The sequence below is a fragment of the Thermobia domestica genome, chromosome 5 (genome assembly GCF_964235325.1).
Source record: "Thermobia domestica chromosome 5, izTheDome1.hap1.1, whole genome shotgun sequence".
Classification (NCBI taxonomy): Eukaryota; Metazoa; Arthropoda; class Insecta; order Zygentoma; family Lepismatidae; genus Thermobia; species Thermobia domestica.
The window spans coordinates 45,551,081-45,565,935 of record NC_137458.1 but is presented as its reverse complement, the minus strand read 5'-3'; the positions used below and the strand labels follow the sequence as shown (position 1 = coordinate 45,565,935).

The window sequence follows — 14,855 nt, the reverse complement described above, 5'->3', positions numbered from 1 at the left end:
TAGGGGTGTCACTGTTAGGAGGAATACATTCTGCTATTTATTAGTATAGCCTATATTTTTCGTATACAGTACATCAATAAATAAATAAATAAATCTATTGTAACCAAACTAACCGCTGACGTGACAGCCCTTAAGGGTCTGAGCCGCTCTAACGCCATCTGTTAGCGTCCGGCTTAACTACATCCTGCCTAACGACGAACACGTAGTCACCGCGCTGCGTCACCTTGTCTCTAACACGCGTTCCCAGGAGCTTTCTAGACCTTGTGACCATCACGTCTTCTATTCGCGTGAATCCCCGGTTGGCCTCACGACGCTGGGTGGATGCCGAAAATTGGGAAGCACCTGCTGAAGATCGAACTCGGGACCATGCGAATGTGAGTCCAACGCTCTAACCACTAGACTACTAGAATAATCTATTTAGAACAATAGAAATTATCAACTGGGTCAGACAAGAAATGAATGACATACTCTTTGCCGCCATAAAAAATACGGTTATCTCGATTTTCTCGAAACTGCACATCAGAATTTATCCTTCTGCTTGTTATTTTATTCAGTGATATTTGATCTATTGATTGATATACAGTGGGATATCGATATCTCGATGTTGAAGGAAAAAGACAAAAATTCGAGTTATTGAGTTTTCCGAGTAGTCAAGGTTCGAGTTTATCACAAGATTGCCACAACGAAAATTCGAGATACCGAGGTTCCGTATTTCTCATTAAAAGTAACTATATAACCTCTAGAACTCGAAAGTTTCCTAGATTAAATAAGATAAAATACTCTAAAAATACTAGTAAAAATAAAATACTGTACATGTATTGTTTTGGTGGGGCGAGGGCTTTCATTTGATTTGATTTGATTTTTAGTTTAGAGCGCCCATTTCAGCAGTGAGACTATAACAAACGTGGACCTGCAGCTTAACGTAGAATCCGAACCACATGAACTCCCGCCGGGGGGGGGGGGGCTTTCATGTCTAGACATGAGTAAAACACAATTATAGTACACATTAGCACGAATGGCAGGACTAGCAATAATGACAATTACTTTAATAACTCGAAGCTATAGCTAACGCTTCTCATCAAGAGAAATTCGACTTACAGAGGTAAACTTCGACTTGTAGAAGTTCGCAGATACGAAAGTTCGAGTTACTGAGGTTTTTAAATATGATTGTAAAATTCTTAAAATTAGAATTATCGAGGTTGTAGTTTTTAAACATTCGAGATATAGAAATTATTTTAACATTGAGTGTTATGAAGAGTTCAAGGGAATGTGAAAAAAATTCGAGTTATCAACGTCCATATGTAACAAAAATTATGAAGTTTAAGAATCAACCATATTTTTGGCTTATATCTCGTTAACCATAGTGTAGCGGCCGACCTGAGGCGCCTTCGGGCCGACCTAATTTTTTTGCTTTCCTTACTGTTATTAAATTCATAATGACTCTTTAAAAACCTTTTAATTGCTTTATTGCCATGTAATTATTGCAGGTATTAGTCAATGTTAAATTTCTCTCTTTATATTTTGTTCTTTCTGTGGAATAACTAAGCCAGACGAATACTTAAAGTTAGCTATTGTCTCGTAAGAGGAAACTCATATCTTTTTCTCCCCTCTTTGCATCTTGAGAAACAGATCTGAATTGGTAACCTATAACCTTCAATTCGCTGCACGTGCAAGGGAATATCTAACCCTTGTGTCTTATCTAAGAGTCTGATGTTATTTTCTGAATACTCTCATTGTCCTCTGTTTAAGCCCAGATGTTCTCAAAAACATGGTAGACGTATAATTAACATTTTGGCGCCGAAGTTGACACTTCGAAAATACTAAATATGTCTATTTTGACACCGTATAAAATAAGTGTCTTGGGAACACTTGTATTTTTGGTATCATTGTGAAACTATTAAGAAACCTGTAAAATCCGGATAAAGCCTGATTTTCTTTGTAATATCAAATTAACCTTTGACTTTTAATTTGGATATTATGTACTAGATGACGCTAAAGCCTTATACTGTTTGTAATAACGCGCATGCGTGACTATTCTAGTTAACACCCTAAATAGTCGTTTAGATTATCGATACCCAATCTAAACGTAAAGACTAATTTCATTGCACACGAGTATCCGCCCTTTTGGAAAGATACCACCCTACTATACTCCCACGTACGTAACGTGTGAATAAACTCCCTGAATACAAAATAGCTGTACAAGCTGTTCTCAGGGGGAAATCATTGTGTGTCTACGAGGCACGAGCTTCGTGCTCGTCGCCGGGGGCTCCGGCCCACTCTTCGGGCTCAGGCTTCTGTCCTTCGCCCGCCGGACTTGCGTTTCTTCTCTGACTTTGTTAGAGTCATAGAGAGAAGAACTTAGTGCATTATCAGAGTGTGTTAATACACTGTGTTAGTGGAGAACTCCGCCATCTCCGTTCTCCTACCAAGGACCATCTCTGTTTTCATTTCGTGTGTGCAATACAGCAAGAACTTTGTTGCTGTGCTGAACGTTGTTTTTAGTAAGTTTACTACTACTACATGCAGGCAGTCGTAATTCGATCTCTTCATTGAACTGCTCTTATTTCTCTTTTATCATTGGTCATATTCTGACCCCTCTCAAGTTTCACGCATACGCCACTAGACTGATGCGTCATCTAAAATTACCTCTGATGTATAACAACTTATTGCTTATCAACTCTTCTGCGCTGTACAAAAGCAACTTACAATAAAATTCATACTACTTCTAACTCGGCGTTCCAGTCATTTAAAACGCCTATCTAAAGTTTTCAAAATACGACCTCACCTACTCATATTCTCTTAGAAAGTACCTCCGAAGAAGCCGTTCGTCGAAGTCATTATTATCACATCTCTTTCGTTCTCTGGTTCCTACGTGAACCACTACACCAGTCACGCCTGTTGAGGACCGAACTCTTTATCTTCTGTAGTTGAGTGAACCATCACCCTTCTGTGTGTGTTCTGCGACTCCAGTACTGTTCCTGCATTCGCCGTGAGAATTCCGATTGGAGAAAGAACTTCACTCTCCGTAGGAAGTGGAAGCATCTTGTTGGTTTTACCGCTCGAACCAATACAGACATCTTCTGGGAATTCTTGGTTGCAACGAACATCTTGTTACCACGCTAAGCTCAACTGGACTTATACAGGACTCGACGATATCTCCAGAGGCCACTTGGAACTCTTTCATCTATGTAGGTGTTCCATTGCGAGGTGAGTGATTTAAATTGTTTTAGTGATTTTAATTGTGCATCTTGATTCCTCGCATCGACTCAGAATCACGTCTACTTCTTTGCACCCAATATCCGATTTCAGTGTTTGTGTAAAGTGATTCTACAACTAAGGTTGTTAGCGATAACTATCTCTTCCATTTTATTGTTTTATCGATTAAATTGTTATTAGGCTGAATTATTTAAGTATAGCCAAGCCTGACCTTGTCTTGTGAAGTTTTATGTATTTGAGGTCCATTAAGTGTGTTAATAATCCTGTCTCCATTGCATTAGCTTTATTTTTAAATTCATTGTTGTATAATACGTGCCTAATTATTAAGTTGTCGTCCCGCTACAAATATTTATTTCTTTGCACGAGTCCTAGTTGTCTATTATTTTGGTGTGCTAATTAATCTCGTTGTTGTGTGGGCTTCACGTTAACTAGTGACCCCCCCTTTGGAGCCGCCACTGCCCTAAAGTGCTGGCAATTACCTGCGGGACATTCATGGATCAAGGCTCCCTTATAATCTCGTAAACTCGTGCTTGAACTTTGTAATTAATTATTGTCATACATAGGCACTCATCCTGTTCTCTCTCTCTCTATCAACTCACCTTGCCGACAGCCTGGTTAGTCGGACATTGTTTGAACAGGACGGACCTCCTCCTTACCGTACTAATAAATTGCCGAGCCCCATAGACTGCTCAGCTCCATTACATTTTAATGTCAGGCTACTCTCTAAGTCAGTGATATTCTTGAGACCTTTCGTGGTCCTTTATTAATTATTCTGTTAGTTTGATTTCGGCTACCTTTGGTAGAGATATTGTCGCTAATAATCTCTTTTTATGTTCGTGACCTGTGGTGGGACTCCCTCACCAGTGGCCGCAAAAGTTCTGATCGCCTCCTGCCACCGGCCCCGACATAAATTTGGTGTTCAACAGTGGGATTCGATCATTAGCTCGTCATCTAATAATGTGTTAATTGATATTGATTATAGAATCCTATGTTGCTTTTGTAAATGACAAAGCAGGAGTTATTTATATTATTACTTTCATTTGTGTTAAGTAGTTTGCTTAGGGTCACATTTATATTCTAAATGAGTTTCGTATAATTTAATGTTTAAATTGTGTTAATTGAAAGGACAGGTTTCCTATTAATTTGCTTGAAAGTAAACATTTTGTGTTGATATGTTGCATTGGGCAAATGCCCCCTTCTACCCTGAAAGCTTAACTATCATTTTGCTTGTTCTAGAGAAGTCAATGAGGGAAGGAAAAAGAAACAGTCCATATATCAAAAGAATAGTTCGTTCCTTTTTCTTCGACACAGAGAGAAAACATCTGTTCTCTGTTAGTTTCCCCAGCTGGGCAAAACAAAACAAAAAGAAAAAGAAAAAGAAAGAGCGAGAAAAAGGAAGTGTGTTGGTTAGCGTTCCTCGGTTGTGTAATGCATTAGTATTCAAAAGAAAAAACTGTAGGGAGAAATATCAACACAATACCTTGAGAAGGTTTATGGCGCCAAATGCGGGACGGATACTTTCTTCTTCACCTATCGAGATGAAAGCTATTCCGTTCTGTATTCAAAGCTTCTCAACGTATTCTGAGTTCGATTCTTGCAATGGATTTTCGCGAGATTCATTTCAAGAATCATCAGTCGTAAGGCTGGTGTAGGAACTCCAAGTATTCAAATTCTGCTTGTGTAATTAATGTACAAGTCAGTCAAAACAAACATCATTGAAATTTTGAAATTTATTTTGAAATTTTCATTCTGTGAGTCCTTATACTCACGCGTTGTTAGTTCTTTGATTGTGGGTAAATTCTTGATCTTTCCCCGACTGTCTTCTCAGCGTTAGTGGTAAATTAAATATTATGTTAGGTGCTAAAGAGATTCCTTACACGAACTATGCGAACTAAAGCCTTAATATGTTTCGTTTCTCAGTAAAAGTTCATAATGAGATTCATTATTGTGATTTTGAAGTTTCAAATTATTTTAAAAATCTTCTTGGAGGCCAATTTAATTTTATTGTTTATGAATGGACGTGCTTGTTGTTAATTATGAGAGAATTAAGTATACCAAGATTGAAAGTTTAAAAGGGCAATAAATTCAGTTTAGTAATTTGTTTTAAGTAGAGACCATTCTTAATAAGTTGTTGTAATATTAAGCCTAACTCGTTATTTTATTATTTTAAGTCGTGTTTGAATAAAGACAACACTAATGTGGGACACCCCTGAAGTATAGTACCCTGTATTCTAAGACCGCGAAGTCCCTTGTATTTTGATTGAATGATAAGAGCGTAAAGTATTAGGATATGCGTTATTGCTTTTTGAAGTCCATGGCATCAAAGTTTTGTAATTTGAATAAAGCTCTTGTAAATTTTAATTGCCAGTGTAAGGCTGTTTTATTACGGAAGAAATACGTGAACTTAATGTAGTAGAAAGATTAATCCTAACAATTCCGTTTGTGCTTAGCTATTGTTATTAATTAAGGAGACGTTTAAATAATTTATTAGTAGACATTATTAATCAATGAATCTTTTCTTATTCATTATGTTAGAAGTTGAATTATCTATAAATTTATTACTTTCCGGTCACGATAAATTCGACCGTAGTCATTGTGTTAATAATTTCATTTGTTCAGGACGTAAAACCGTGCTCTGTAGTATTGTTATTAATTTTGCTATTTCTTGCCGAGCGCTAATGCCTCGAGTTGTGTAATTATCTTGTAAATTTTAGCGAGCTATCTAATTTTGGAACGTATCGTTGGGAGACACCCTGTCGGAAAATATTGAGACAGTAAACATACCTCTCCCTTGTTCCAGCAGTAATTCATGGAGTCTAGATTAGGTTAGGATGTGTCAATTCCCTTTCCTAAAAAGAGTACCAATTCCATCAAACGTGATAATTAACTATAATTATCAGCCCCAAAGCGTACATTGGTCGTTCAGAGAATTGCCACCTGTTTCTATCGCTCGTATTAGCTGAGAATCGTGTAATCTCTGATGTTTATACTCCCTTGAATCGATCTTATTGTACCAATTCCATCAAACGTGATAATTAACTATAATTATCAGCCCCAAAGCGTAAATTGGTCGTTTCAGAGAATTGCCGCTTGTTTCTATCGCTTGTATTAGCTGAGAATCGCGCAATCTCTAATGTTGATCCTCTGTTATATCGACCTTATTGTATAATGGTGCGTCCGCGTAATTGTAAGGATGTTAAGCCGGATCTTTGAGAAGGCTTACCCCCTTAAAGGTACGGGACCCTCCTATTACATCCCAGGTCGCTATGGACCCCCTAGGTCCCGCAGCTGTTTATTATCGTTCAGTTTACTAACGAACGACCAGAGAATGTTTGGTTCTTTCGGAAGGAAGCCCAGTGTTTCGTTCGAAAGACACCCTATTGTGTCAAAGTTTTAATTATGTGCTTTTCGAGATGGTAATGATAAGTATGGAAGCTAATGTTGTATTTAAATGGTCATAAATGTTCTTGCTCGCGAGTGCCTAATCTAATCAAAGGTGCGTTTGTGTAGACCTAATCCTTTTGAGCACTCTTGCTCCCTAATGAGTCCAAGCACGAGTCCTTAAGAAAATCTAAGGTTGTCCGAAGAGAGAATTAAATTCGCTTGTCCAATGTATCAAGTATTGTTATGTTTTCTAGCTTCCGCGTAAATTAGTGATGTTATAATATCATGAGTAAAAGAAATGCTTTTGCAAGTCCAGGAATCGAGTTATTTTCTAGAATAAAATTCTTATCGGGCCTAAATGTCAAATACAGCCGCCCTGTTTAGTAAATAAGTGCATTATTGATCACTTTGTAATTGCATATAAACTCCTTGTCTCCTATTTGAAATGATAAATCGTTCTTTTGTGCGTATAGATATCCCAAAAGGTCTCTAAAATGTAAATACGCGGTTAAATTCCTCAAAGTTAAAATTATGAATAAATGTGAAGTAAATGTAAGTCCCAGGGTCATATGAGTTAATATTAGATGATAGGCTAAAAGTAATCCTTATTATACCTCTCTTGCCTCCTGCCGTCCGAGTGCCAACTTAATTTGTATCTAAGAGTCGACATCATGTCTCCTGTAAGGAATTCTCGTTGATTTGTATTAATTGTTCTTAAATGTATTTAAGTAATTATAGTCTATTCCCGTTCGATTGTATTTCTATAAGGTTGTGGCACATTCTATTTTTATCATTTGGATATATTGATTATTGTATTTACTAGGAATAGACATTTTAAGCTGTAATTCTAATAATATTCTAACGTGAATATACATTCTAATAATTATGATAATGGCATTTGATATATTATGCGTTATAATGCATATGATAAATGTGTTTTGATATCTACTATATGTTATAATTAATATGAATTTTTGGTGAATATCCAGGTTGAAATTAAGACCCACCAATTGAATGATATTAATATTTTACTGTAAAAGGTAGTTGTTATCATAGTAAGGCAACAAGATAATTGCCTGAAGTTATATTTAAATTCATTGTTAATTTCTAAATGTCAGTACTTCAGTTATATTGGTTCCTTTGTTAATAAATGACGTAAAAGTGAAGTACCTCTGTGCGAATAGTACAATTAAATATATGTTGATTTGAAATTTTATATAGTAACTCTACCTCTCTTATCGATTAATTATTTGTAGCAGTTCATTTTATAAATTAAGACGATTTATTTGATTAAGTTTATTAAACGTCTGTTCAACTGCGTTGATTAATTATTTGTGGTAGTTCGTTCTATAAATTGAGACGATTTATTTGATTGATTTTGTTAAGCGTCAGTTCAACTGCGTGACAATAGTCACTAAACAATAATATTGAACCACGCCTTAATTGGCATATTGTTAAATGAAAATGTTGAAAGTCTAGCCAATAATTGATCTTGTATATTGGTCGTTTGCGCCATATTATAATTCAGGTATTTTAGACGTAACTATAAAATTGCCATTTAGTTTATGAACACCCTGTATTGAGTCGTGTTCCATATAAATGCTATTTAAAAAGGGTTCATTTCGAAACATTCATACGCTGTTTCGTACTGAATTCTAATTATTTAAAAGGATGAATGTTATAAAGTGTTTTAAGAATATATATATATATATGTGCTAGTTTATCCCTTTCGCGCTAAAAGAAATCAGCCTTCATTTCATTCGAAAGCTTGTATGAAAACAGAAATTCTTCTTTTGGCCGTTCTCTGTTTAAAAAGAAAAACCAGACCCTTACCAGACAGGGCTGTAGTATAATTTCTTTTTCTTCACACCACCCTGACCTCAGCGTGGAGTGTAGTAGCAAAAAAAAAAAAAAAAAAAAAAAAAGAATAGAAAACATCTGAGCGTCAATTCCCAACTACCCTCCGGTAGTGGATAACCTTCGACCTCAGGGAGTCCCAGTAACCCAATTTTGGTAAAGACTAGAAGAACATAAAAACAAACTGGCTCCCTTTCTTATCGTATATTTAATGGTTTGTTTTGACAATTTTGGAGTAAGTGATAAAGTGTAAATTTTTAATTAATGTATCCAAAAACAAAACGTAGAGAAAAAGAAAATTTACATATAGTAATAATAATAATAATAATAATAATAATAATAATAATAATAATAATAATAATAATAAACAAAAAAAATCATGAATTAAATCCTTCAGTAACTAATGTAGTTATATTCTGTATACGGTAGTCTTGCGATTCTGTGTAGTGTTTATAATCTCTAGAATTTTAAGTAGTTGATTCTTGTACTTTTTAATAATATAGAAGTCATGCAAATCTTTTGTTAAATTTAGTAATTCTATATATACCTAGTGGAAATTTCGTTTAGGAAATGTGCAGTTCCTTGAATGTCTAGAGAGGTCAAGAATACAACTATCGTTAATGATTGCAAATTAGTAAAAAAATGCGTGTGAATATTTATTATCTATATATACTTCCTTTGTAGTTATAATTGATTTGTATAGCATAATTGCATGTTACTTGAGTTTAATATCTAACTATATTATTTTAGTATGGGTCATCCATCTCCTTTACATATAGGTATATCCTTTATATATATAGGAACTCGTATTATAATAATAATAACTATAAAAACTGAGTAAAAAAAATATATTTTAAATGTGTACTGTACATAATTGAAGTCATTTGTGTTATCCCTCGCTATAGTGTTTTAATAGGTATAGTGTATTTATACAAAATCAGGTTGTGTTGGCCTTGTTAGTCTTTGTATATTTTTACAAACAAAGCTTAGTTTTGTAAATATGTAGGAACAAATCGTACCAACTAGGGAACTCTTTGTATGATACGTATATAACCATTGGTAGAGCCATGTAGTAATTTCTTAAATTGTGATTCACTCACAATCGAGATTTTATATCTTAATAATTGGTAGTCTAATGATAACTTTGTTTATTAACGTAGTTTAATAATAATTTTGGGTTCTCATATTTAATTCTAGTTATAGGTGTATATATATATAAACATTTCTTTAACTTTTTAATTGTTTGGGTATGACCTAGGTATTAGACCTTTAGATAATCGTATATCTTCTTATATACACAAAAAAATATATATATTTAAGCTATTTTGGGATTCTAGTGAATACTTCGGTACTACTGATATAATTACTTTTGTGTCATATTATTTTATTATGGTGTTACCTAATACTATATAATCATTTCAATGGGTTTTTACTTTATGGATTTAAGTACTTCGATTATTTAGCTATAATTGTGTATAAAATAATACTTGCTGGTATAAGCAACAAAAATGTTTTACCTTTATGAACTTTACTTAAAGAATTAGTAAGTGTTGCCAACTAGGACAAAGGAATTTTAATTGAATATATCTATGTATGAGTATTAAGCAGTGTTGCCAATCCTAAAGATTAAAAAGTGTTGCCAACTCTAAAGTTTAAAAACAATATTGCCACTTAACTTTTTTTTTTCAAAAAAAAATTTTAAGCCCAAGTACTCAAAAAAAATATTCCTCAGTTCCCTCGTCTATTTTTTTTTATTTTACGCGGGAGGAATGTAGCGGCCGACCTGAGGCGCCTTCGGGCCGACCTAATTTTTTTGCTTTCCTTACTGTTATTAAATTCATAATGACTCTTTAAAAACCTTTTAATTGCTTTATTGCCATGTAATTATTGCAGGTATTAGTCAATGTTAAATTTCTCTCTTTATATTTTGTTCTTTCTGTGGAATAACTAAGCCAGACGAATACTTAAAGTTAGCTATTGTCTCGTAAGAGGAAACTCATATCTTTTTCTCCCCTCTTTGCATCTTGAGAAACAGATCTGAATTGGTAACCTATAACCTTCAATTCGCTGCACGTGCAAGGGAATATCTAACCCTTGTGTCTTATCTAAGAGTCTGATGTTATTTTCTGAATACTCTCATTGTCCTCTGTTTAAGCCCAGATGTTCTCAAAAACATGGTAGACGTATAATTAACATTTTGGCGCCGAAGTTGACACTTCGAAAATACTAAATATGTCTATTTTGACACCGTATAAAATAAGTGTCTTGGGAACACTTGTATTTTTGGTATCATTGTGAAACTATTAAGAAACCTGTAAAATCCGGATAAAGCCTGATTTTCTTTGTAATATCAAATTAACCTTTGACTTTTAATTTGGATATTATGTACTAGATGACGCTAAAGCCTTATACTGTTTGTAATAACGCGCATGCGTGACTATTCTAGTTAACACCCTAAATAGTCGTTTAGATTATCGATACCCAATCTAAACGTAAAGACTAATTTCATTGCACACGAGTATCCGCCCTTTTGGAAAGATACCACCCTACTATACTCCCACGTACGTAACGTGTGAATAAACTCCCTGAATACAAAATAGCTGTACAAGCTGTTCTCAGGGGGAAATCATTGTGTGTCTACGAGGCACGAGCTTCGTGCTCGTCGCCGGGGGCTCCGGCCCACTCTTCGGGCTCAGGCTTCTGTCCTTCGCCCGCCGGACTTGCGTTTCTTCTCTGACTTTGTTAGAGTCATAGAGAGAAGAACTTAGTGCATTATCAGAGTGTGTTAATACACTGTGTTAGTGGAGAACTCCGCCATCTCCGTTCTCCTACCAAGGACCATCTCTGTTTTCATTTCGTGTGTGCAATACAGCAAGAACTTTGTTGCTGTGCTGAACGTTGTTTTTAGTAAGTTTACTACTACTACATGCAGGCAGTCGTAATTCGATCTCTTCATTGAACTGCTCTTATTTCTCTTTTATCATTGGTCATATTCTGACCCCTCTCAAGTTTCACGCATACGCCACTAGACTGATGCGTCATCTAAAATTACCTCTGATGTATAACAACTTATTGCTTATCAACTCTTCTGCGCTGTACAAAAGCAACTTACAATAAAATTCATACTACTTCTAACTCGGCGTTCCAGTCATTTAAAACGCCTATCTAAAGTTTTCAAAATACGACCTCACCTACTCATATTCTCTTAGAAAGTACCTCCGAAGAAGCCGTTCGTCGAAGTCATTATTATCACATCTCTTTCGTTCTCTGGTTCCTACGTGAACCACTACACCAGTCACGCCTGTTGAGGACCGAACTCTTTATCTTCTGTAGTTGAGTGAACCATCACCCTTCTGTGTGTGTTCTGCGACTCCAGTACTGTTCCTGCATTCGCCGTGAGAATTCCGATTGGAGAAAGAACTTCACTCTCCGTAGGAAGTGGAAGCATCTTGTTGGTTTTACCGCTCGAACCAATACAGACATCTTCTGGGAATTCTTGGTTGCAACGAACATCTTGTTACCACGCTAAGCTCAACTGGACTTATACAGGACTCGACGATATCTCCAGAGGCCACTTGGAACTCTTTCATCTATGTAGGTGTTCCATTGCGAGGTGAGTGATTTAAATTGTTTTAGTGATTTTAATTGTGCATCTTGATTCCTCGCATCGACTCAGAATCACGTCTACTTCTTTGCACCCAATATCCGATTTCAGTGTTTGTGTAAAGTGATTCTACAACTAAGGTTGTTAGCGATAACTATCTCTTCCATTTTATTGTTTTATCGATTAAATTGTTATTAGGCTGAATTATTTAAGTATAGCCAAGCCTGACCTTGTCTTGTGAAGTTTTATGTATTTGAGGTCCATTAAGTGTGTTAATAATCCTGTCTCCATTGCATTAGCTTTATTTTTAAATTCATTGTTGTATAATACGTGCCTAATTATTAAGTTGTCGTCCCGCTACAAATATTTATTTCTTTGCACGAGTCCTAGTTGTCTATTATTTTGGTGTGCTAATTAATCTCGTTGTTGTGTGGGCTTCACGTTAACTAGTGACCCCCCCTTTGGAGCCGCCACTGCCCTAAAGTGCTGGCAATTACCTGCGGGACATTCATGGATCAAGGCTCCCTTATAATCTCGTAAACTCGTGCTTGAACTTTGTAATTAATTATTGTCATACATAGGCACTCATCCTGTTCTCTCTCTCTCTATCAACTCACCTTGCCGACAGCCTGGTTAGTCGGACATTGTTTGAACAGGACGGACCTCCTCCTTACCGTACTAATAAATTGCCGAGCCCCATAGACTGCTCAGCTCCATTACATTTTAATGTCAGGCTACTCTCTAAGTCAGTGATATTCTTGAGACCTTTCGTGGTCCTTTATTAATTATTCTGTTAGTTTGATTTCGGCTACCTTTGGTAGAGATATTGTCGCTAATAATCTCTTTTTATGTTCGTGACCTGTGGTGGGACTCCCTCACCAGTGGCCGCAAAAGTTCTGATCGCCTCCTGCCACCGGCCCCGACAATAGTGTATGCTGTCATGTTACCACGGTCTCGTAATGATAAAACTTTTTTTCGATCCCAGCTCGCGCCGTGTGGACTTTGTGGTGGACAAACACCGTATTTGTGGGTTTTCTCGGGGTTCTCCCGTTTCCTCCCACTTTGTTCATTCCACTATTTCACTCATCTCTCATCATCACCGTCTCCTTTAGCCTAACCGGCATATACGTGGGACGTAAAACTTAAAAGATTTCATTTCATTTTGATTAGTGTATGCTTCAGTGTCAGCTTCATCTCAATAGATGGCATGGTTGTCGTAAAGTATGCAGGTTTTAAGTTTACGAAAACAAAAAGTTTCTCTCAATTTTCATTCGTTAAAATGGCCATAGACGCCGAAAGCCCGGAAAGATAATTCATAATCTTAATTCTCTCAAAACCTTGACGAAAAGAATATCCTAACATTACTTTTACGAATATTCATTTTCGTTTTCAGTGTTTTGAAAACTATGGAAAGTATTGTAAACAATCGACTAATTCCATAACTTTCAATAATAATAATAAAAAAATCCTGTTTTTCTTTATTTTCAGAGTTCCAGCGTGAGTGGTGCTTCGGAGAGGAACCCGTCACTGGTGAGTTTACTTCGAGCTGGCCTTGGATTGAACAACGACTCAGAGCCTCAGGGGCGGCCCAGATCATACTCTGCAGGGGCACTTACCTTTAAACGACACCAGAGACCTGCTCCATAATACAGTACGATTGGGATCATCGTCGTCTCTCACATTTATGTTGAAGAGTTTTTATTATTACAACCGTTAGTAATTTATAACCTTTCAAAGTTAGTTTGTACTTTAGTAATGTGGAAAGGTTTTGGCTTTAAAAAAGAAAAAATACCGCCAAGTTATTTTTTGTGTAAATATTGTCTCCTTGAACGTGGTTGGGATTGAATAGGTAAATATATAATATATTACGGGATTTACATAATATAAGTTTATATACAAAATTATATATTTATACAATTTGTATTTTTCCATCCTTGTTTATTGTTTAAATTATTGAATTGTTATGCAATCGCTAAATAAATGTTTTGCATTAGTGCTTCCTTTTTCTTTTCCTTACAAGTTTCATAGATAACTTTTATTTTAATATTCGTATTCAGAACTGAAATATAAATTACGTGATTTCTACCAAGAAACACTATTTATTTAAAGTTATAAAATTTTTACTACGTATTTCGAAATTATCAAGAAGCTCTTTATAGTAAATATTCTGAATCTCAAACAAATTTATTTAATTTCTTTTGTGTCGAGTTAATTTACAGAATTTCTGTTTCCAGAGTTACGCCCATTATTTTTGTGAACTTCTCTATATTTTAAGATATGTCAGATATAAGCTAACCCAAATAAGTATAAAAATAAGATTTATAGACAAACAAAAAGGCGTTGGATGTGTGAATTCGACGGGTTGTGCTAGATTTTATTGTAAACGGATTTTATTTTTCTTTCTTGATTGAAGACTATATAGCCTATAAATTTATGCCTTATCTTTAGCCAGGTTTTTTTTTTTTTTTTTTTTTTTTTTTTTTTTTTAAGTACCAGATTGATCATCAAGTTATTTTCTTAAGAAAAAATATAACAGGAGTTCTTTTCCATACAAAGTAGGAGTTACTTTTTGATGCGTAGTACCATATGGAAAAGGAAGAAAAATCTACCTGTATTTGCGGAGACTTTTTGAAATGCATACTATTCTGGAACATTTTGAAGGTCGTGGTCCTGGTGACAAGTTCTGTAGGTTCTTAAGAGTCTCTATCACTGCGAAATTAAAATACCGCTAATTTTACAGTAATTATGTGATATCTTCAAATAGATAAAATATAATCGAAAAGTGGATCAAGAC

General features: G+C 35.4%; 1 long non-coding RNA gene across 1 annotated transcript in view; it reads left to right on the top strand.

Moving 5' to 3' along the window:
• Nucleotides 1-14,055, top strand: part of LOC145684647 (uncharacterized) — a 98,358-nt gene extending 84,303 nt beyond the window's left edge. Inside the window, exon 2 of the long non-coding RNA XR_014131345.1 lies at nt 13,550-14,055. This is a non-coding gene — a long non-coding RNA (uncharacterized LOC145684647). The remainder of the gene's footprint in view (nt 1-13,549) is intronic.
• Nucleotides 14,056-14,855: the final 800 nt, after the last annotated feature.